General features: G+C 37.7%; 1 long non-coding RNA gene across 1 annotated transcript; it reads left to right on the top strand.

Moving 5' to 3' along the window:
- Window positions 1-16,704: 16,704 nt before the first annotated feature.
- On the top strand, window positions 16,705-21,402 carry LOC131987867 (uncharacterized). Its single transcript, XR_009395834.1, has 2 exons — window positions 16,705-16,873; window positions 19,183-21,402. It is a non-coding gene; the product is annotated as an uncharacterized LOC131987867 (long non-coding RNA).
- Window positions 21,403-22,064: the final 662 nt, after the last annotated feature.

Below are 22,064 nucleotides of genomic sequence, written 5' to 3'. Positions count from 1 at the left end.
AGTTGATTGATCACTGTTCACCAACAATCACATTTATTTTGTCTCCTGTGCAGGTTCTGTCTGAGGAGGTGGAGTCCCTGCAGAAGCGTGTGGAGGAGCTAAGGGAGTGGTGTCCAGAGCAGAGCTGTCATGGAGGCAGGCAAGCCTCTGTGGCTGCTGTCTGGAAACTAGTATCGAGACTTCGTCGCTGCACTTATGAACTGACATATCGATGCAAACGCAGGATCGCAGAATGGAACGAAATCACCAAAAGTGTAAGTAAAACTAGAACCCTTTAAGCCCTCAACTGAGGAATATTCAGTAAGTGTGCTATTTGAAGAAGAAATCACTTCAAATGTTTTCATTTTTTGGGTAACACTTTACAATAACCAACTAAATAATGTTTATAGATGGTTTATAAACCAATAATTAACATTTACAAAGTGCTATACATATTTAATCTTAATAATGTTTCAACAAATTTCTTAAAGGTTTATGAATCATTTCAAAAATCATTAACATACTTAATATGGTGTTAAAAATGTTAAAATGAGTGCAACTAAAACTATTAATAAACTATTAATTATAATCTAATTGTTTGTTAATGGTAAAGTAACTATAAACTTACATTAATATTCCATCTATTTGTCATTTTTAAACAATGTAGTTAGTTAAACATTAATAAATTATGTATTTTCCATTCTAAATGGCCTATATACGGTTTATAAATGATGATCAAACATTAACAAACTATCTGTTTACCATTTATAAATGATGGTTATTGTAAAGTGTTACCATTTTTTCACATAATAGATATTTTAAATGGTAATATTTTCAATTTAACTATTTAACATCCCCATTTAAATCAAACTAAAATTACATTCTTATGAAGACTTTTATCATCAAAATGCTTCTGTATGTTTTTTTTTGCTCCTATCACTATTATTATGAGGAACTATTAAGATCTTACTGTGTGGGGCCCCTCCTCTCAGGTGGACAAGACCTCGGCTCTCCTGCAGCAGGTGGAGGCGGAGCTCCCTGATAGCTCCCGGGTGAAGGCCTCCACTGAGGACCTTCAGGACCTGCTGCAGTCGTGGGAGCAGTACCAGGACAGACTGGACTGTGAACATCGGGCCTTGTCTGCACTGGAACTGCGCGCTGCCAGGCTGCTGGGCGTCCCCGCCCACCTGGAGCAGGCTCCGTCCGCTCCGCTCTGTCAGCAGCTGCAGGCCATGCAGGGTCGATACGACAGGTAAGATGGTGTCTGAGGTGCACTTGTTACTTTATTTACCTTACTTTGGTTTGAAACATCTGGTAAATATCTAGTCCAGCTTAAAATCCTTTGACTGGTCACTTTTTATTTATAATTTGCGTCGTTTGGGGGTAAATTTCCTGCATCACCTGCCTTTAAATCTTACAGTCGCTCTACAGGTGGTGATACTTTCCCTTTAAACTTTCCAGTATACTCTTTTTCTAAATGTATGAATGAACCTCATTAATAATTTATGCTCTCTCTAAATCTCTGAATGATCAATCAAAGGAAAGTGGGTCGGCTATAGAGTGCAGTGCCTCTAATGTTTTGCAGTATTTAAATACAATTACTCTGACTGCCATGAGGCTCTGTGCTTAAAATTCCATTGTGGACTTTAGGCCCCGTTCACACGAGGACGGTCTGAACAGAAGACGCAAAAGTGGCGTCGCGTCTTCACTTTTTATTCTTCGTTTAGACGAGCGTTTTCGGGAGGAAATCTGCTGCATACGGTGACGCAAAAGTGTGTGAAATTGGATTGTATGCAGCCAGGCGGCATCACTTAAAGCCATAAGAGCATCTTTGGGCATGCAGAAGTTTTCACGCCACACATTTTCATCAGCTACTCCTTCCACAAAGTTCTCCACCATCACTAGATCTCCCAGGTCTCGTTCACAGCCGTCTGGCTCGCCTCCGACCAATTGCTGCATCCAGAATGTGATGGAGGTAATTCCAGATCCTTCTCTGTTCACTAATACTATCTGTACATATCCTGGACATTTGGTGGAAAGACTCCTGTAAGTTTATTAGAGCTGCCAGAGCAGCTTGAAGGTCCCACCATGGAAATAATCCCACGTTTCTTTATTTCCTGTACTGGAGCATGTATGTGACGTAAACACATACGTGACGTGAGCAGATCAGATCAGAGTTTTGTGTCTTGTCAGTGTAGACGACACGCTACGGAGGAGCGTATTTAACTTTTCCACTTTGGAGGGTGGTTTCAGATTTTTGCGTCTTTAAGCCCCAAAAACGCCTTCACCGTCTAAACGAAAGGCACTTCACATAAAATATTTTGTCGTTTTCACCCGCGAGCGTCCTCATGTGAACGGGGCCTTATTCTCAATACAAATTCTCACTTGCATGGATCTTAGGTAAAAGTCTACAAAGTTGTTAAATCATTGTTTAAACTGTTGGATGTATGTGTCTGTGTGTTTTCCCAGTGTGAAGCAGAGGAGCAGGGAGGGTCTGAAGGCTGCCAGGACTGAGCTGGAGGAGAGAGAGAAGGTTCGGGGGGAGCTGCATGGCGTCAAGGTTTGGCTGGAAGCTGCAGATGGTGTCGTTGCAGAGATGAAGCAGACCAGCAGCACGCAGGAGCTTCAGGTGAGACACAAGTTTAAAAGTTACTTCACAGCAAACCAGCAGTTTATTTTGTTTTGGTTGGTATTGTGTACTCTAAGTATTCAATGTAACTTTCTTTTGCTCTCTGAGAATCCCCAAAACACTTTGAGAAAGGATCTTCACTCAACCATGTTTTCCATGTTTTGGCGAGGCTGAATGGGACCCATGACTTGGAAAACAATTTTCACATGGTCTCACAAGTGGCTTGTTAGTAGCAATTATCAGAGGCCCATGGTGACCCTACTGCTTTGTGCAAAAATTGCTTAAATTTAATTTGTCTGGAAACAAGCTATCCGTCTTCGTATCTGACAGATTCATGCAAAACTATGGGCACCATCATGAACTAAAAATACTGGAATAAATGTGATTCACAGAGAAGACTGGACGCTGTGGCAGAAAAAACCCTATTCATTTTAATTACACTTCAACTTAAGAGTTTTTCCAGAAGCAAGTTGTCCCCCAGCAACCTCAGAAAGACCTCTGGGTGTCTCCAGATCCCACAGAGATCCTCCCTCCAAACAGCTCCATCTGAGTTGGAGTTGGGTCGTTCCTCTAGCTGGTGGACTGCAAATAATGAGTTTCTAATGAGAGAGGACGGTTTAATTGCCTGAACTGGAAACACAATGAAGCTCTTGTACTCACTCTAACCAACATTATAGCTCATTGCTGTTTTCATAAATAGCACATGAAGCTGTCTTTACATTCAGTGAACAATAATTACACACTGAAAATGATGCATCATAAACATTATGGCAGACTTCCCAGTGTGTGTAATGATAATTAGTCTAAGGTTATACATTGTTTTTAATCTTTTCAGATGTTTTTTATGGGTGTGTCAAAGATTTTTAATACAAATAGACAAGCTTAGAGATGGTCTGAAGGTCAGTTTACTATATCTATATCTAATTTACTATATACCTCTTTCTGATAGAGTCTTTAATACGTTGTGTATGTTATATTTTAGAAGAACATCTCCCAGGCCAAGGACTCTCTGAGAGGCTACACATGTGCTTTTAGAGAAGCAAAAGCAAAAGCAAAAACGCATTAATGAATGTCATGAAGCTCAGCTGGAAGCAGCGTTTTGTCTCAATATTTTCGTAGAATAATTTAAAAACTTAAAAAAAAGCACCTCAGATCTGCAGCTCTCAAGATTTTAATGTCATGAATAAATTTGGAGAGAAAGAGGCTGCTGACTGTGTGTTCAAAGTGTCCAGTAAATATGAAACGTCTGAATCTAACCGTCAGCTTGGCCTCGAGCCCGGGAAACTGTTTGTAGTTTAGTGTTCACGTCTATGAACCCACCAACCCGCAGAATCACTCTGCCCTTTGTCCCGAAACCTGAGCAGAGGCCAACATCTCCCCATCCACCGCAGCACACACACACACACACACACACATTCATGTACTTCTATCTTTGTGAGGACCCTCATTGTAACAGTGAATTCCCTTGAAAAGTTATAATAGTTTTGGATTTTTCATTAGTTTTAGTTTTATTTTCATTGTGATTTTCTGTTTTCAAATTCAATTAGTTTTAATGAGTTTTTAGAGTGAGTTTGCCAGTTTTAGTTTAGTATTTATGTTTTTGAAATGCTTTAGTTTTAGTTTAGTTTTTATTAGTTTTAGTTTTTTGTAATGGGGTATTTGTTGGGTGGGAGATTAAAAGAGGTCACAGTAAATTTTGCCTTTATTTCCGTTGCCTTATCCATCTTCATTATGTTTGAAAAAAAGTTGACAAAGATGAAAACGAAGGACATTTTCACTATAGTTTTAGTGAGTTTTGTAACCACACAATACAGTTTCAGTTAATTATCATTATCATGTAACCTTTAACCCTTAAAACAAAGTCTGAAATCTCAAAAAAGCCTTTAAAGAAGTGAGGACCGGCTGAAATGTCCTCACTTTGCAAAAATGTCCTCACTCTGTTGGTTAAAAACGTGTTCCGGTCCTCACTATGTAGGAAGTACAAGAACAAACACACACACTACCCTTCCCTTGCAGAGGGTCTGTTTTGATGAAAGACCTGAACACCCTCTCCATCACTCCCACTACCCTCCCCCCCACTCTTGTACCAGACACCTTTTGTTCAGTCAGTGTAAGTGGATCTTCCAGGTGGCCTTTGTAGCCAAGTCATTGCATGGACACACACACACACACACACACACACACACACACACACACAGACACATTCTTGTACTTCTATCTTTGTGAGGGCCCTCATTGGAATAGTGAATTTTTCATCAGTTTTAGTTTAGAATTTTTGTTTTCAAATTCAGTTCGTTTTAATTCGTTTTTAGAATGCGTTAGCTAGTTTTAGTTTAGTTTTTATTAGTTTTAGTTTTTTGTAATGGGGTATTTGTTGGGTGGGAGATTCAAAGAAGTCACAGTTAATTTTGCCGTTATTTCCTTTGTCTGATCCATCTTCATTATGTATGACAAAAGTTGACAAAGATGAAAATGAAGGACATTTTCACTATAATTTTAGTTAGTTTTCGTTGTTTCGTTTCGTTTTCGTTAACTATAATAACCTTCTTCCCTTGCCCCTTAAGTTAACCCTTAACCTAACATAAACCTTATTATAACCTTAACCCTAAAATAAAGTGTGAAATCTCAAAAAAAAAAAAAAAAAAAGTGAGGACCAGCCAAAATGTCCTCACTTTGCAAAAATGTCCTCACTCTGTTGGTTAAAAACGTGTTCCGGTCCTCACTATGTAGGAAGTACGAGAACACACACACACACACACACACACACACACACACACACACACACACACACACACACTTCTACTTCTACTTCTGTACTTGTGAGGACACTCATTTACAAAATACATTTTTGTAAACTGAAGACATGCAGAAATGTTTTTAGTTTGCAAAATCACCCCATGTTCCTGAAATGTCTTCACTTTCATAATAAATACAGACTTTTTAAAAAAAGGCCATACTGTCTTAAAGTTATACTACCGTAAAATTTCTGTTTTTGTTCTTTTATTGGCGGATTCTTTAACGATAAAAGGTAACAGCAGATGTGCTCTAAATTGTCCTTTTTTTTTAAAACAATTTAACAGACTTACTTGAAATGGCCTCTTTTTCCCCCAAAATGTTCTCAATTTCTCTAAACACAGATTGGTCCTCACATAGATAGACATTCAAAGACTAACACACACACACACACACATGCATACACACTCAGCATGTCCTACTCTGCCATGCAAAGAGACGCTCTCTCTATACGCTCTCCTCCTCACATCCTTTGTATCACACACAAACACACGCTCAGTTTCCCATAGTGATAACAAGATGCGCCTCCCTCTTCAGCAGAGCATCGGACACATTCACACACAGGTAGACTCGTCTGTGTTACTGTGCACAGTTTAACACATCTTCCTATTTAATGTAGGATTTCTTTTTCTTTTCTAGAGTTTGATTTACTTTTACTCTATTGTGGGACTGAAGGACTCTGAAGAGGTAGGCTCTGTTTGATGAAAGCAGACCAGGAGAGAGAGCTAACTGTTAAACAAAGCACTGAGAACTTAAAGCAGTTTGTTCGGAGAGAGATGAAGATAAGATTGTGACTTTTGGTTCCAAATTGCAAGAGAAGTGTTGCAGGAAAGTGACATTTGAGAACCATCTGCTTACTAGTGTTTTTCTTTTCACAAGGTTTATTTTTGTTGATGCAGAATACAAAGCTTTATCATATTTTCTGTGTCCTCTTTCCATCATAGACTTCATAGCAAGGTTATTATAGTTAACGAAAACAAAAATTGAAAAAACATTTTCGTTAACTGAAATAAAAATAAAAACAAGAGTTTGTTCAAAAATGATAACTAACTGAAACTGTATTGTGTGGTTACAAAACTAACTAAAACTAACTAAAATGATCGTGAAAATGTCCTTAGTTTTCGTCTTTGTCAACTTTTTTCATTCATAATTCAGTGTTTCTATTTGAACATGCAGGAACACATGGTAAATATGTTTACTGAGACTGGGATGTTTACACTCCAACCAAAATACACAACACCCAGAACTGTAAGAGTTAATAACCTTATTGGGGCTGAGATGGATAAACCAAAGGAAATGAAGGCACATACCCATTACAAAAAAACTAAAACTAACACAAAAACTAATAAAAAACTAAGCATTTTCAAAAACTAAAAACTAAACTAAAACTAGCAAACTCACTCTAAAAACGAACTAAAACTAACTGAATTTGAAAACAAGAATTCACAACGAAATTAAAACTAAAACTAATGAAAAATCCAAAACTATTATAACCTTGCTTCATAGACACTAGCACTTATTGTTGCACTAATAGCTCTTATTGCAGTATACCTTGATTGTTTGCTTTTACTCTTCCTGTAAGTCGCTTTGGATAAAAGCGTCTGCTAAATGACTAAATGTAAATGTTTATCATTCTCCCATTGTCATTAGTTTTGTTTATTGTCCTGTCCATTTACACTTCTTCTTCTTCTCTTTCTGTGTAGGAGGTTCACAGCCAGCTGTGCAACCAGAAGGCTTTGCTGCAGCGCATCATGGAGCGCCTGAAGATGAAGTACTCCGACATGAACACTCTGGTCCCGGCGGAGATCGAAGGCCAGCTGCAGGAGGTCAAACAGTCTCTGCAGCAAGTAGAAGTGAAGGTACACCAGACTTTAATTTTTACAAAGCTAATGTAAAGTTCAGGAATAAATTGGCTCTTTGGGGAAATATTTGGTTTTAGCAATGACCACAACACAATAAATAATTTACAATTGTTGACGTTTGCTCCCTCTGCTTCGTCTGTCAGGTGTCTGAGGCGGTGGAGAAGAGCGGCCCCGTCCACAGGCTCGGGGCCAAGCTGTCTGAGATCCACGCCGGTCTGACGTCGGTTCAGAAAAGACTTGAACAGAGAAGTCCCAACGTGACTCAAGCAAAGGTCACTCAGAAGGTGAGTAGTGACACGGAGGAGGTGGATTATTACCACTCTGAAATCTGTTTTCTTCCATAAACTAGAATAAAACTAATACTATGTAAAAATCAGGGAGATAATAAGATGTAGAGTTGAGTGTTTGATATACAGTACAGGCCAAAAGTTTGGACACACACCTTCTCATTCAATGTGTTTTCTTTATTTTCATGACTATTTACATTGTAGATTCATCAAAACTATTAATGAACACATGTGGAATTATGTACTTAACAAAAAAGTGTGAAATAACTGAAAACATGTCTTGTATTTTAGATTCCTCAAAGTAACCACCCTTTGCTTACTAGAATATAAGACATGTTTTCAGTTATTTCACACTTTTTTGTTAAGTACATAATTCCACATGTGTTCATTCATAGTTTTGATGAATCTACAATGTAAATAGTCATGAAAATAAAGAAAACACACTGAATGAGAAGGTGTGTGTCCAACCTTTTGGCCTGTACTGTATTTATGATCCTGTGTCTGTGCTCAGCGTGTGTGGGATGAACTGGACGTCTGGCACTCGTGTGTGGCGTCACTGGAGGTGGACATGCAGGACTTGGAGAAGCCAGGGGAGGTGCTGAGCCTCACTGAGAGGCTGGTGGAGGTCCAGCAGCTCCACTCCAACCTGGCCAAGCAGGCGGAGCAGAGGACCACCCTCCTCAGCAAGGTCAGCATCACTCCACTTCCCTCTCACTCCTCTTTTTACAAAAAAATCTTTCCTTCCACATGCCATCACACTGTACAATAACAAATAATAGTCTGGTTCATTACATACTGTTGCTATGCACTTAATGTGTTCTTTATGCACACTGTTCATTGCACCTTATTTGTTTCATAGCACCAACATTTTTTATTTTTATACTGTATATTCATATATATATATATCTGCACTGGAATTCTATTCTACTCCTTAATACATACTCCTTCTTTAGACACTTTATTTTTTATTGTATTTTATTGTATTTTTATATTATTGCTTGAAGTATGCCTAGGTTGTTGTTTTTTATTTAATTGTGTTGTCATTGTCTCTGCTACACTGTAATTTCCCAGCTTGGGATAAATAAAGTCTATCTATCTATCTATCTATCTATCTATCTATCTATCTATCTATCTCTCTATCTCTCTATCTATCTATCTATCTATCTATCTATCTATCTATCTATCTATCTATCTATCTATCTATCTATCTATCTATCTTTTTCACATCTTAAACTGTTTCATGTGTTTTGTCTAATCCCCTGCTAAGGATTTCTGAGTCATAATTACAACCTGTCCCCAGATTTGTTTGGTGTCAAACAACAAATGATGTGTGAAGAGAAGTGTTCATTGTTGGAATTGTTAAATCACACAGCTTAGTAATGTGAATCTAATTCATGTTTATACTGCCAAACATTTGGTGTGATTATCGCTCATATTTGCCTGTCAACACTCATTAGCAGTACATTTAACAGTTTCATTAGAAAATACTCATTATGCCTCAGTAACTCCTCTTTCCCCACATTTACAGTAAATACTAATTTATTGTGTAATTTCTGTGCTGTGATTTGTAAATGATGGCAGCCACAGAAGGTGCTGTTTCAGATGAAACAGTTATTGAGTATAAATGTGTGTCAGAGCTTCTCATGGTTGGCAGCTGTGGCTCAGTGTTCACACACACGAAGGTTTTAAACTACATGTTGTTGATGTTTGTGGTCAGGTCCACACGTGGCTGCAGGAGCATAAGGAGATGATCAGCAGCTCTAACAGCTGGATGTCCGAGGCCAAGTCGTGGCTCGCTACGCCCTGCAGCTACACCACGGCTAAAGATCTGAGCAGCCACGTTCACACTCTGCAGGTTTGTGCACTACACTCCCTTTATACAGCGCTTTATTATTATATGCTAATCAGTTCTTAAATATGTTATGTACAGAGGTGGGTAGTAACGCGCTACATTTACTCCGTTACAAATACTTACTTACTAATTTTAGGAGTAGTTTTTTTGGACCATACTTTTACTTTTTTTTTTTTTTTTTTTAATCTTTTTTTTTATTACATGCGAGATCTATTTCTACGTCTTCAGCTTTCAACCAATAAAAAACATTAGAAAATGATCTTGCCAATCAAATGCAAGTGTTGTCATGTTGGTCGTAGCCATAGCAACAGTGAACGTGCACTTTTTAACGGCCCGTCACCTGCCTTGACTCACATATGAACTAAAGTGACATCCCATTCTTAATCCATAGGGTTTAATATGATGTCGGTCCACCCTTTGCAACTTATGGCAATATATTGTATCTTTAGTTTGAAGATTGCTGTTTTATATGTTGTTTGCTACTATTTTATACCGTTTGTGTTGCTTTCAAAAATAAATCCGCAGAAAACGCAGTACTTGTACTGTTGAGTACTTGAGTAGTCTTTTCACTGCATACTTTTTTACTTTTACTTGAGTAATTATAATCTTAAGTAACAGTACTTTTACTTGAGTACATTTTTTGCCTACTCTGCCCACCTCTGGTTATGTATTGCATTCTGCAGAAAGTTTGCATTGGCTGAAAAAATACTTTGTGATGCATCTTAACTATCAACACATTCATCAACATCATTTCCTGCCCCTCCTGTCTCGTGTTGCAGATGGTGTTGGATGATTCGGCGCAGATCCGAACCACTCTGCAGGGCTTCAGCTCCGTCCTGAAGGAAATGTCACAGGTTTGTGACATCACAACTCTCCAGGAACAACTGGTGGAGGCCGATCGCCAAGTAGCCAACGTGCAAGAGAGCTTCACTGCTCCTCTGTCTCACCTGACTCACGCTGCTGATGTGAGTCTATTTTAGCTTTAGCTTTGAATGAATGAATGCTTTATTTCGGTTAAAAAAAACACACCAAAGAACAACAACAACAACAACAACAAAAACAAACAAAACAAAGACAACAAAATAAAATCATGTTTTTTACAAAAGAATCCATCAGACAGCAACCGAAAAAGGAATAGGCTGAAGCCCCAAGGCTTATTTATATATATCTACATGCATATACATTACATTATATACATTACATTAACTGAGTAATTCACATTGTTACAAAACACGATACCTTAAACTGAAAAATCAAATTCAATCGAATTTCATTGTAACCCTTGATAATTTTAGATTTTAAAGTCTTCTTGAAAACTAACATAGAATTACACATCTTTATTTCATCATTTAGTCCATAATTCCATAATTTTACACCCAAAACTGACACACATCTGTATTTGAGATTAGTTCTGACTTTGTGAGTTTCAAACATTAGCAACCCCCTTAAGTTATAAATCCCCTGCCTTAATTTAAACATTTTTTGAATACAAACAGGAATTGACATGTTTACCACTCGAAATATAATTTCTAATGTTTTTGAATATACAATGTCCTGAAATGTCAACGTGTGTGATCTTATAAAAAGCTGACTTGTAGAATCACGGTATAGATTATTTCTCTCTACAGGGGGATCTGTTGCTCACCTCTTGTTAATGGTCAAATCTGTTGATTGTTTTATGTCTGTCTAGGAGGTGGAAGCCATTGAGAGTGAAGTCCGGCGGATGGAGACTGATGTGACTGAGATCAAGAACGTATTATCGTCTCCGGAGACCTTCCCCAGCCCCAGAGAAGAAAGCCTCAAGGTGTGTTGAGCGAAAAGGAAAATCTTTCTGGTGATCATGGAGTGATTGTAATGACTAAACTTGTGACTAAAACTGATCAAGTGATTGTCTGTTTCTGAACTTGTTCACTTTGTCAACCAGAAACACCAAGGAATGTGTTTTTCTGAATGCCTTTGTCCTGGACAGGCCAAGGTTCTAATAGTTTTGGATTTTTCATTAGTTTTAGTTTTAATTTCGTTGTGAATTTTTGTTTTCAAATTCAGTTAGTTTTAGTTAGTTTTAAGAGTGAGTTTTCTAGTTTTAGTTTAGTTTTTATTTTTTGAAAATGCTTAGTTTTAGTTTAGTTTTTATTAGTTTTAGTGTTAGTTTTAGTTTTTTTGTAATGTGCTATGTGTTGGGTGCCAGATTCAAAGTGGTCATAATAAATTTTGCCTTTATTTCCTTTGGTTTATCATCTAAGCCCCAATAAGGTTATTAACTGTTTTGAATTTTGGTTGGAGTGTAAACATCCCAGTCTCAGTAAACATATTCACCATGTGTTGCATGTTCAAATAGAAACACTGAATTATGAATGAAAAAAGTGGACAAAAACGAAAACTAAGGACATTTTCACTATAATTTTAGTTAGTTTTGTAACCACGCAATACAGTTTCAGTTAGTTATCGTTTTTTTAAAAACTCTAGTTTTTATTTTTATTTCAGTTAACGAAAATGTTTTTTCAATTCTAGTTTTCGTTATTTCGTTAACTACAATAACCTTGCTACAGGCTGTGGAACAGAAGATCCAGTCCATGCGGAGGACCGTAGCTGAGATCCAGAGGTGTAAACCAGGTCTTTGTCTTCCGGAGAAGGCTGAAGAGACTCTGCAAGTCTTTACGGTAGTGGACCAGCTCCAGACTCTGCTGCTGGAACTGGAGAAGGTCAGTCAGTCAGTCAGTCAGGTGGTGCTGTATCTAAACCAGAAGTTCCCTTTACTGAACCTTCTGCTTTTTCTTTTTTTTGCAGAAGGTCCCTGCTCTGTTCATCCAGCAGCCTCCGACTCCGGTCCAAGCCAAAGCTCCGTCAGCTCAGCAGACAGCCGGTCGGCCTCAACTCTTCAAATCCACTTCAGAGACTTCTGAGGTGAGTTTGATTCACTGTCCGGATTAAAAGTGATTTAGAATATGATTCATTTTTGCTTGACTATTTGGCTTAACCATTATCGTGCTAACTGAATCTTGTTGTTGAATCTGGTGAGAGGTTTCTTGTTGTGAGAAAGGTCCAGCATAAAAACATTTCGGTAACACTTTACAATAACCAACTAAGTAATGTTTATAGATGGTTTACAAACCATTTATAAACATTTACAAAATGGCTTTTCCAACCAATTTCTTGAAGGAATTTGAATCGTTTCAAAATCATTAACATACTTTATATGGTGTTAAAGATGTTATAATGAGTGCAACTAAAACTATTAATAAACTATTAATTATAATGTAATTGTTTGTTAATGGTAAAGTGACTATAAACTTACATTAATATACCATCTATTTGCCATTTATAGATGATTCAGTTAGTTAAACATTCTAAATGGCCTATAAACGGTTTATAAATGATGATTAAACATTAATAAATCTGTTTATCATTTATAAATGATGGTTATTGTAAAGTGTTACCAATATTTCTCTTTTCATGTACTTATGGATGAGCTCCTTTATAAGAAACACTTTCAACACAAAATGATCCTTAATTTGCACTGTATGTTCTTTTAATGATTTTAAAGCAAATCATTATTTTATGCTCCACTTATATTTAATGCTCCATTTTAATCTAGCTCTTTCTTTTCCTTCTGTCCTTCTATTTTTCTGTAATTTAGCTTTTTTTTAAATTGGGTTTTCCTGTTAATTGTATGCTTAAAATTCAGTTTTATGCCTTGCCTTGCCTCGGTGAAGCACAGAAAGCATAGTTAAGACTTATCTAAACATTTTTAATGATGTGACTGAACATTTTAATGATTTAGACAATGTGGAAGAGGCCACACAAGATTTCAGAACCAGAATTCTCAGTTAGCGAGACAATAACAAACCGAGCAGATCAAGTTTTTAAAAAGCGTTTGTCTCCTTCAATCACTTAGACATCTACTGATGTTTCAAGTGACTAAAAGTCTTACATTGCAACGCAAATGTAAAGCCAGTCATGTGAAGAAAACAAGACATTATTAATTTAACAAAAACTGTAATGGTGCTGTCTCTCAGAAGGAAGAAATGGAGCAGGGCCAGATCACAATTGCCCACTTAAAAGAGGACGTACTGAAGAAATCTGGAGCGTCGCTGATGACGGTGGAGCGCTCCTCACCTGAGCAGAGAAGGTCGTGGACACCTGAGAGCACTCAGGTAAGGAAGCCAGGGAGCCATCCTTCTGGTTTTATGGTGGTTGTCTTGGGTTTTTGAAGCACTTTGTGGTATTTTACATAACATATAGTCACTGACTGATGAGCACTGTATCGCTACATGCATGTGATCTTCAGAGTGCCATCAAAGGGTGTTTGTTCTCACTCATTGACATGAAATTAACATCGCTGGATGGTAAGATCTGTGGTGTAAATATCAAACACTCACTGACTCTCAGTGACTCTTTTATGGTAGAACAAAGTGTAGAATAATTGGTACTAACATTCCTGCTTACCCGTTCCCCTGTGTTTTTAACATATGTGTTTTTCTCCCTGCATGCTTTATACTGCTGTCCATTTCCACTGGAAATTATTTTGAGTTTAGTTATGCAAACTGTTTGAAGTGCAGATAGTGGGACATCGAGCTGAACGTTGTGGTTTGCTGTGCCTAGTGTCCTCAGTTGTCAAGTTCACCTTTCTGACTGTGGTGTGAACAATCTTTGTTTTAATTACGTGAAATTCTAGTGGAGATCCTAGAGTTTAAAAAATTTACCAAATATGTCAGTCTTGAAGTTTAATATTGATGCACTCGAGGCATGTGTCCCTAAAGAAACTACAGTACAACATTCTCTATGGTACACGAAATTAATCTACATTTAAAAATTATATTTGCTTTCCTTGGTCCGTAGCCGTAACTTTTAACTATATTGCAGTGAAATCTGTGGCCAAGTTTTTTAAACATCCTGTTTGTTGACAAAAGACTGTATATAAGAAATGGGCGTACCGTCCAGGTCTGAAAAGTGAAAAGCAAATATGGAAGTGCCTTATACCTGCATTCTTTCTAATGGCCAGCTGTCTATGAGAAAATGAGCCTTCTTCTCTATTGATTTATGACCCCAGTAAACATTCTCATAATCAGTTTATAGTCTCAATTGCTAGTTTCAAGTCTTCTTCAATACAGTATGGTGTTTAATGAGTAAATTATGGTCCCGTTAATAGTGAAATAGATGATAAAGCATGCTTTAATGTGATTGATAAGTTAGTACTATGATGACCTGTCAATCAGGATAGAGGCATAGCAATGCATATCCATGGCACTGTGTGCATTTAAGAACCTGGTCTCACAGAAATCCGTGAAATAGCCACGGAATCACTCAAATTTCCGTGAAACTGACACGGATTTCGCTACAATGCAAGTTAATATTTTTTCCTATTGGTTTGTTCCAATCATTTTTAGTGAAAAAATCAATATTTTGACTTAGTTTCTGCATAAAAATGGATTTTGATCACATTTGTAGCCAGAAATATATGTTTTATTTTCTAAATATTCACTCAGTGAATGTACATAATCACTTTGTATGTTGGAATAGCCACGAGATATGACTGTCATTAACTTGCATTGTAGCGAAATCCGTGTCAGTTTCATGGAAATTTGAGTGATTCCGTGGCTATTTCACGGATTCCTGTGAGACCATGATGGCATTTAAATAGCTGTGAACTTGTTTTTGGTTTAACTTTGAATTATGGAAGCTAACTGTGTTAGCCTTTGGATAGCGTAGCAGGTGTAGGTGGCCGTGCATAGTGTCCTCAGGTTCTGTGTCAGAACCAACCAATTCTTTTATACAGTCTATATTATGAACAAACAAACAAACAAACATACCGGTTATACCCAACATGTAACAGTTAAAAACATGCATTGTAGCTCCTTTTAGCAGTAAAGTCATTAGCAGCATCAGCGGCCAGCTCGCAGCTCCGTGTCCCCGCTGCACTGTTGACAACCTCCCGTGTGACTCTGCATATGAGCGTGTTTCCGTGTCAGCAGAGGGAGCATCAAGGCGTGCTCCAGGCTGAAGAAGTCAGAGAGAAAAAAGGCAGTCAGGAGCAGAGATTGCAAGAAGGTGCAGGAGGAGGTGTTATATGGTGGCTCTGGGAAGCTTTCCTGGCCGCTTCGCCAGAGGTAAAGAAGCTCTAGAGCTGCTGTGGAAAAACTTTTCATCCATGTTTCATCTTTCTCTGTCCTACCTTGATTCTGTTGATCATCTCATTTACTCCCTGGAGGTCTTTGTAACCCGAGGTCAGCTACTTTAATATAGCATTAACAAAACTGGATGCCAAACAAATTAAAGGAAATATTAAACCCTTTGATGCACAACATGGGTCCAAAATGACCCTCATTCATTCCCTTCATGTTATTTAATGCTGCTGTGTGTTTCTGTGCTCTATCTTTTTATATCAACTTATTTTATGATTGAATATTCCAAGTATTCTTTAAATATTTTGTTTTTGATAACAACAGATCATTATTTACATTTTGCCTCTCATACTTTATGAAGAAAAAAAGGTTTTGTATTATTACATGGCTAACTACTTGGCTAAGTAGCTTGCTAAGCTAACTACTTAGCCAAGAAGTTAGCTAAGTAGTTAGCTTAACAAGCTACTTCACTAAATACTTAGCCAAGAAGTTAGCTAAGTAGTTAGCTTAGCGAGCTACTTAGCTAAAAAATGGATATGTGTCATTTTGACCCATGGTGTGCATTAGAAGAGTAGTGACACAAAAAACGGAACAAATATGAATAAAGGAAAACATCAAATTAGGATGTATGATGATCAAAAACAAACTAATTGAGGAAAACCTGGAATACTGAATGATGAAAATAATTTATTGCAAAGATATAGAACATAAAAACTCTGTCACTGGGTCACTTTAGACCCACGTTGTGCATCAAAGGGTTAAAATAACTAATTCTTTTAGATTGACAATACACCTGAGACCACAGGACTGATCCCCAGGGTATACATATCAATCTAGCTTCAATTAAATCATTTCTAACAACTATATGACTAAGACCTGACCTTTGTTGACCTGGGTCACTCTGTTCTCCACATTACTGCTTGCAATGAATTCCCTCGGCCTCCTCACCTCTGCTACCATCTCCTTACTTCTCATATCAGCTGCCTGCTGCTTCACCAACCCTCTCCTCCTCCTTAATACATCTCTCCAATCACCTCATCTTCCAATTCCCTCGTCTCTACCTCAGCCTCCCTCACATCTGTTTCTAGATTTTGTTCTGCCTCTAGAGAGCAGTATTGAACAGTGTTTATAAATTGTGTGGCAGCACAGTAGATGAACAAGTCAAGTTAACTCATAAAAGGTCATCAACAACATTCTCATTTTCAGCCATTTAACATTTTGGTTTGGTTGTTTGGTGAGATTATTTTAATATGTGTCATTGTTGGTGTTAGGCACCTATGTCAGAAGAGACTGAAGCTGCAGCTGGACAAAGCACTGAACAGACTGGAGAAATTATGGGAACTAAAGAGGTAATTCAACTCTTTCAGACATCCTCATTGGCTCTTATTGAAATTATTAATGCTCAGGGGTTTTTTTGCTTGTTTTTTTTTTATGTAGGATAAGTCTGGTGATACTCTTTGTTTCATATTGGCAACAAATTGAATCAAAAGATGAGAAAAATATATATTGATCTCATAAACAAGTCTTGTGTGTGTATCCAAAGCCTGATATTTACAACAGCTTCATTGTTGTCCAAAAACCTAAAAATAAAACAACAACATATCAACAAGCCTGTAGCAAAGCAGAGCAAAAACCCACCAGAGACTCAGCTAGATATTATATCAGTTTATTCAACAGTTTTTGTATAATTTGAATAGTAACTATGTAAAGTTATGTTGTTTACCACTTTCTTGTCATAAAGTGCGAGAATATTATTCTATCTTTTTACGACATAATAGTGCTGTAACTTTTTAATGTGCGTAGTGCGTAAGTATAGATCACAACTAGTTTTTGACCGTGTTAGACAGTTACATACAGTCACTGCAAAAAAAGAAAAGTTGGGTGAACTCAAAATTTCAAGGCAACAAACTTCGATAAAATTTCAAGTTGGACAATAAAACTAAATATTTTAAGTTTTGTTTTTGAGTTTGCTCAACTCTGAATTCAGATTTTTGAACTTATAATTTTACATTGTAATAACTTTTAATCCTTACTTCTGCTAACTTCTGCAATGTGCTGAATTGGCACGATTGTAACGCCGCTATGAAATGTTAGCATTGATACGCTAATGGCTACTCTTGTAGTTGTAACAAGCAGCGCTGCTAGCATCAGTTAGCCGCTAGCATCGGTTAGCCGCCAGCATCAGTTAGCCGCTAGCTTTCGCTAATGGCCGAATTTCAACGCTTTCCCGTATTTCACAACAAAGAAATAAGAGTTATCAGAACTATTGTCCCTTGTTGTGAACCCCAACTTAAAGATATAAGTAACAACAACTCACCAACTTGTTTTTGAGCAGACAACTGGCTTCCTTTGTTGTGCTAACTTACATTAATACCCTAAATGTCAATAATTTATATTTCCAAGTTTTACCAACTTAAATCACTGTTTTAGGCCAAAAAATACAAGTTGGCTTTTTTTGCAGTGGTGTAACAGTTACACAGTACAGAGTTTAAGCATATGATAACATGTGATACTGGAATATGAAGATGATCAAGCGAGATGTAACTTCGATAAGAATCACCTGCTTGTAATTTATGCTTAAATAAACTCTCATTCAAGTTGTTCAAGATAGCACACAGACTAAGTGGCCAAGGAACTAAGAAAATGGCAAAATGGCCACTGTAATGTTTTGTTGACAAAAACAAAAATATAGAGTATCACTAGCCTTATCTTTTAATTAATATCAATTAGAAGTTTGAGCAGACCTTTTATACTTTCATTATCAGCTGCTTAATATATAAGTTGCATGTCTTTGTTGTACTCACTGCCCAAAAATGTGAGCTAATAGTGTAAAATATACACTTAGCGTCCAATTATTTTACATTCATATTATTGATACCAACTTCTAACCTGTTGGGAAATTCTCTTGTAAGAATGAATACGTATTGAAAACTACCAATAAGAGCCATTGACTTTGTTTTACAGTACAGCAGATGCAACCTGGTCTCACAGAAATCCATGAAATAGCCACAGATTTCGCTTAACTCAAAATCCGTGGAATAGCCACGGAATCGCTCAAATTTCCGTGAAACTGACACGGATTTCGCTACAATGCAAGTTAATGACAGTCATATCCCGTGGCTATTGGTTTGTTCCAAGTCACGTGACTTTCAAGGTCCCAGCGGTCAGAACAAAAAACATGGCGGACAGTTCTCTCATTTTTAGTGAAAAATCAATATTTTGACTTAGTTTCTGCATAAAAATGGATTTTGATCACATGTCTAGCGAGAAATATATGTTTTATTTTCTAAATATTCACTCAGTGAATGTACATAATCACTTTGTATGTTGGAATAGCCACGGGATATGACTATATCATTAACTTGCATTGTAGCGAAATCCGTGTCAGTTTCACGGAAATTTGAGCGAATCCGTGGCTATTCCACGGATTTTGAGTTAAGCGAAATCCGTGGCTATTTCACGGATTTCTGTGAGACCATGTTGGCAGATGATACAAGATAACATACAGATGTCAATAACATAATATAATGTAATTATATAACAGAGTGTATCAGTAACTGTGTGGATCCTGATTTCGTTGTGACCCTGTAGACTGAATGATCCGTGTATTTAACTGACTGACCTGACTGATCATCTAACCCTGCTCATGTTTCTTCAGGATGTTGAGGTCACCACTGAAACCACAGAAGCAAGTTCATCTGAAGCTTTATCAAAACCCCTGGCCACAGTCAGAACTCAGTCCCAGCCTGAGAGCATGGTAAACACAGCCTCCACCACCGTTAAAGTCTCCAAATCCGACCCCCAGCAGAAATGCGTAGTCTCCTAGATCTAGAACCTGTATCGCTAGAACTCACTTTTTTCTGGATCTAAGCTTTATTTCCAGCTTTTTATAGAACCATGTGCACAAAGCCCCCAACCTAGAAGCAATCCCAGATTCCTTCTGAAACCAATCAACTTCTTCTAGAACCTAACCTAGAATCCTTGTTGTGTTCAGACCTGTCCTTCCTCCTAGAACACAACTGTTTACATCCTATCATGGATCTTCCAAATTCTCCTAGATCCAACCAAAGAACTATCCCGAATCAAGCCTGGATTTCAAAGCTTCCTCTAGAATCTTGTGGAGGACTCTTGAAACTCCCCGTTCTACTGGAACAAAAAAATGCTGAGTTCTTCTTGAGGTCTATGCTTTCCACAAGTCTAGAACTCAGTAGTCTAGAGACAGTACAATCTATACTAGAGCTCCAAGGATCTTCTCGATCTAACAATATAATCCCCAACGTCTTCAAGAATCGAGCCTAGATTTCAAGGCTTCATCTAGAATCCTCTAGAATAAGCCCTGGAACTACAATACTTCTTGTAGAACACCTGGACTCCCAAATTCTTTGAGACCAAAGTCTAAAACCCCTTCTTATACCCTTGGATCTAGAGCTTGATTTATTTTCTAGAACCAACGCTTTTTTTCCAACTCCTCGTATATTCTAGATCAGCTTCTTGTAGTTCCAATCCTGTCCTCTATAATCCTTGTAGAAGATCTGGAACTTACTTTTGACTTTTTCTTGAACTGTTTCCTTTACAACCGAACTCTTCCTCGAGAACTCCTTTTCCTAGAACCGAGTCTAGAGCACCTGAAATATTCTAGCATCAAACCTAGACCTTCAGGTCCCTCTTGAAATGTCTGAACGCTCAGTGCATTTACATGGCAGAGAATTCCAGATGTTAGCTTCCAACAGTTTGGAGCTGTGGACGTTTTGTTTACATTGGAGATTTTATTCAGTGTTTCTTACTGCATCATTAATAAACAAAAGAAGTAGAAGTCAGGGTGTTTAAATCAAATCAGATGTGTGCCAAAGATGTACTTTTTCCAAAAATGACTTGTGTGTTTACATGAAGGACTACTGAACTCGCCCGTCCTGTAAAATTCTGCCTATTCATTGACAAAAAGTCACCACTGAGATGTGGTTTAAGATGACACAGCACATTATTGAGAATTATGAGATTATGAGAGGATGGTGACGGCTACTATTTTACCAAAAACAGACTGATGATATTTAGCATGCTGGGTGGATGGTTTTTGGTCTGTTATAAGCTTCTGCATGGACCTTAATTCTGATGGGTTAATATGTTTTTATAAAAAGCAGAAACAAAGTGTACTAATAGACATATTTTGTGAACCATGTTTTATAATGTATTATATAGGGAATGGTGGTTTAAAATAGCTATAAACTTTTTGATTGTTGACCTTTCATTTGACTCTCTGGGCTCATTTACCAGCCAACGCAGAAATGCACATTTGTTAAAAAATAAACTTGCTTGCTTCCATGCATCTGCCATTTGAATTTCCATAAGCTGAACATGATCATAAATGGTTGTTTACAGAGTTGATGGAGTAAACTGGGTAATTATTACTTCAATGATGAATTGCTCAGGCAGCAGGAGAGTGTGGTGAAAGATTCCCGCTTTGTTATGAATCAGGATATTTACTATTTTGTACTTAAGAAAGTTTTCTAAGATGATTGTTGGCCATGAAAATGCACTGGTTTGACATGATTACTGATTAACACAATACTGTTTGCAGGTGAAAACCACATAACTCCAAATTTAATTTCAATGTAGCATTTCGAGGGATTGTTCACTTATAATCAAAAAGATTCTTTAAGGCTCATTTTCCAATAATATCACTCTCAAAAGAGAAAACCAAAACACCCAATAAGCTGGCATTTTTGGAGATACAAGGTTTTCACCTGGCAGCAGTGGTACTGAGATGTCTTACATTACGTGGCATGTGCCGTACTTGTACATTGTTCTGCTTTTGTCTTTCCATTCTGTCTACATATCCAAACAGGAGCACAAATACAAATAAACCCACAACAGTGATCTACTCCTCCGTCTCTCTTTCTCTGTGTCAGGAGCTCATGAAGGGACAGAGGGGGCTTGCATGGAGGGGGGATGACCCAGAGGGGCTGAAGACTTGCACAGTACACACACAGAGCACACACACATCTACACACTGTGATGAAATCAAAGCTGTAAAGTCAGAACGCAGAGAGGTGGACAGCAGTATGCGGTCAGTGGAGGCGTGTCATAGCCTGGTTCTGCCATCAGCTGGAGAAGTTCTGGTGAAACCCGGAAGTCCTCTAGAAACAGCAGCAACCGTAGCCAGCAAACACACACACTCTCCAACCAGTATGACACCAGCAGAACACTCAGAGGCCTCAGAGCCTCCAGCCTCCCCCGCCCACACACACACACACAGGCCACAGGACAACACCGAGGGCCTGCGTCCTGCAGACGCCCTGGTAAGCAAAAAAATAGAAAAAAAAAACAAAAAAAAACACTCACCGTCCTGCACTGTAAAAAAAAAAATCTGTTTAATTTACAGTAAAATACAGGCAGCTGTAGTTGCCAGAACATCACCGTAAAAAATACAGTGAGCGTACGTAAATGTAAATATCAGCAAAAACTGTAATTTATACAGAATAATCCCATTACTTTTAGGATAATTGTTTCATCATGGTATTTCTCCATTAACTTTACATGAAA

The sequence above is a fragment of the Centropristis striata genome, chromosome 16 (assembly GCF_030273125.1).
Source record: "Centropristis striata isolate RG_2023a ecotype Rhode Island chromosome 16, C.striata_1.0, whole genome shotgun sequence".
Classification (NCBI taxonomy): domain Eukaryota; kingdom Metazoa; phylum Chordata; class Actinopteri; order Perciformes; family Serranidae; genus Centropristis; species Centropristis striata.
Note: the sequence above shows the minus strand (reverse complement) of the source record. Positions and strands in the feature narration are given on the sequence as shown.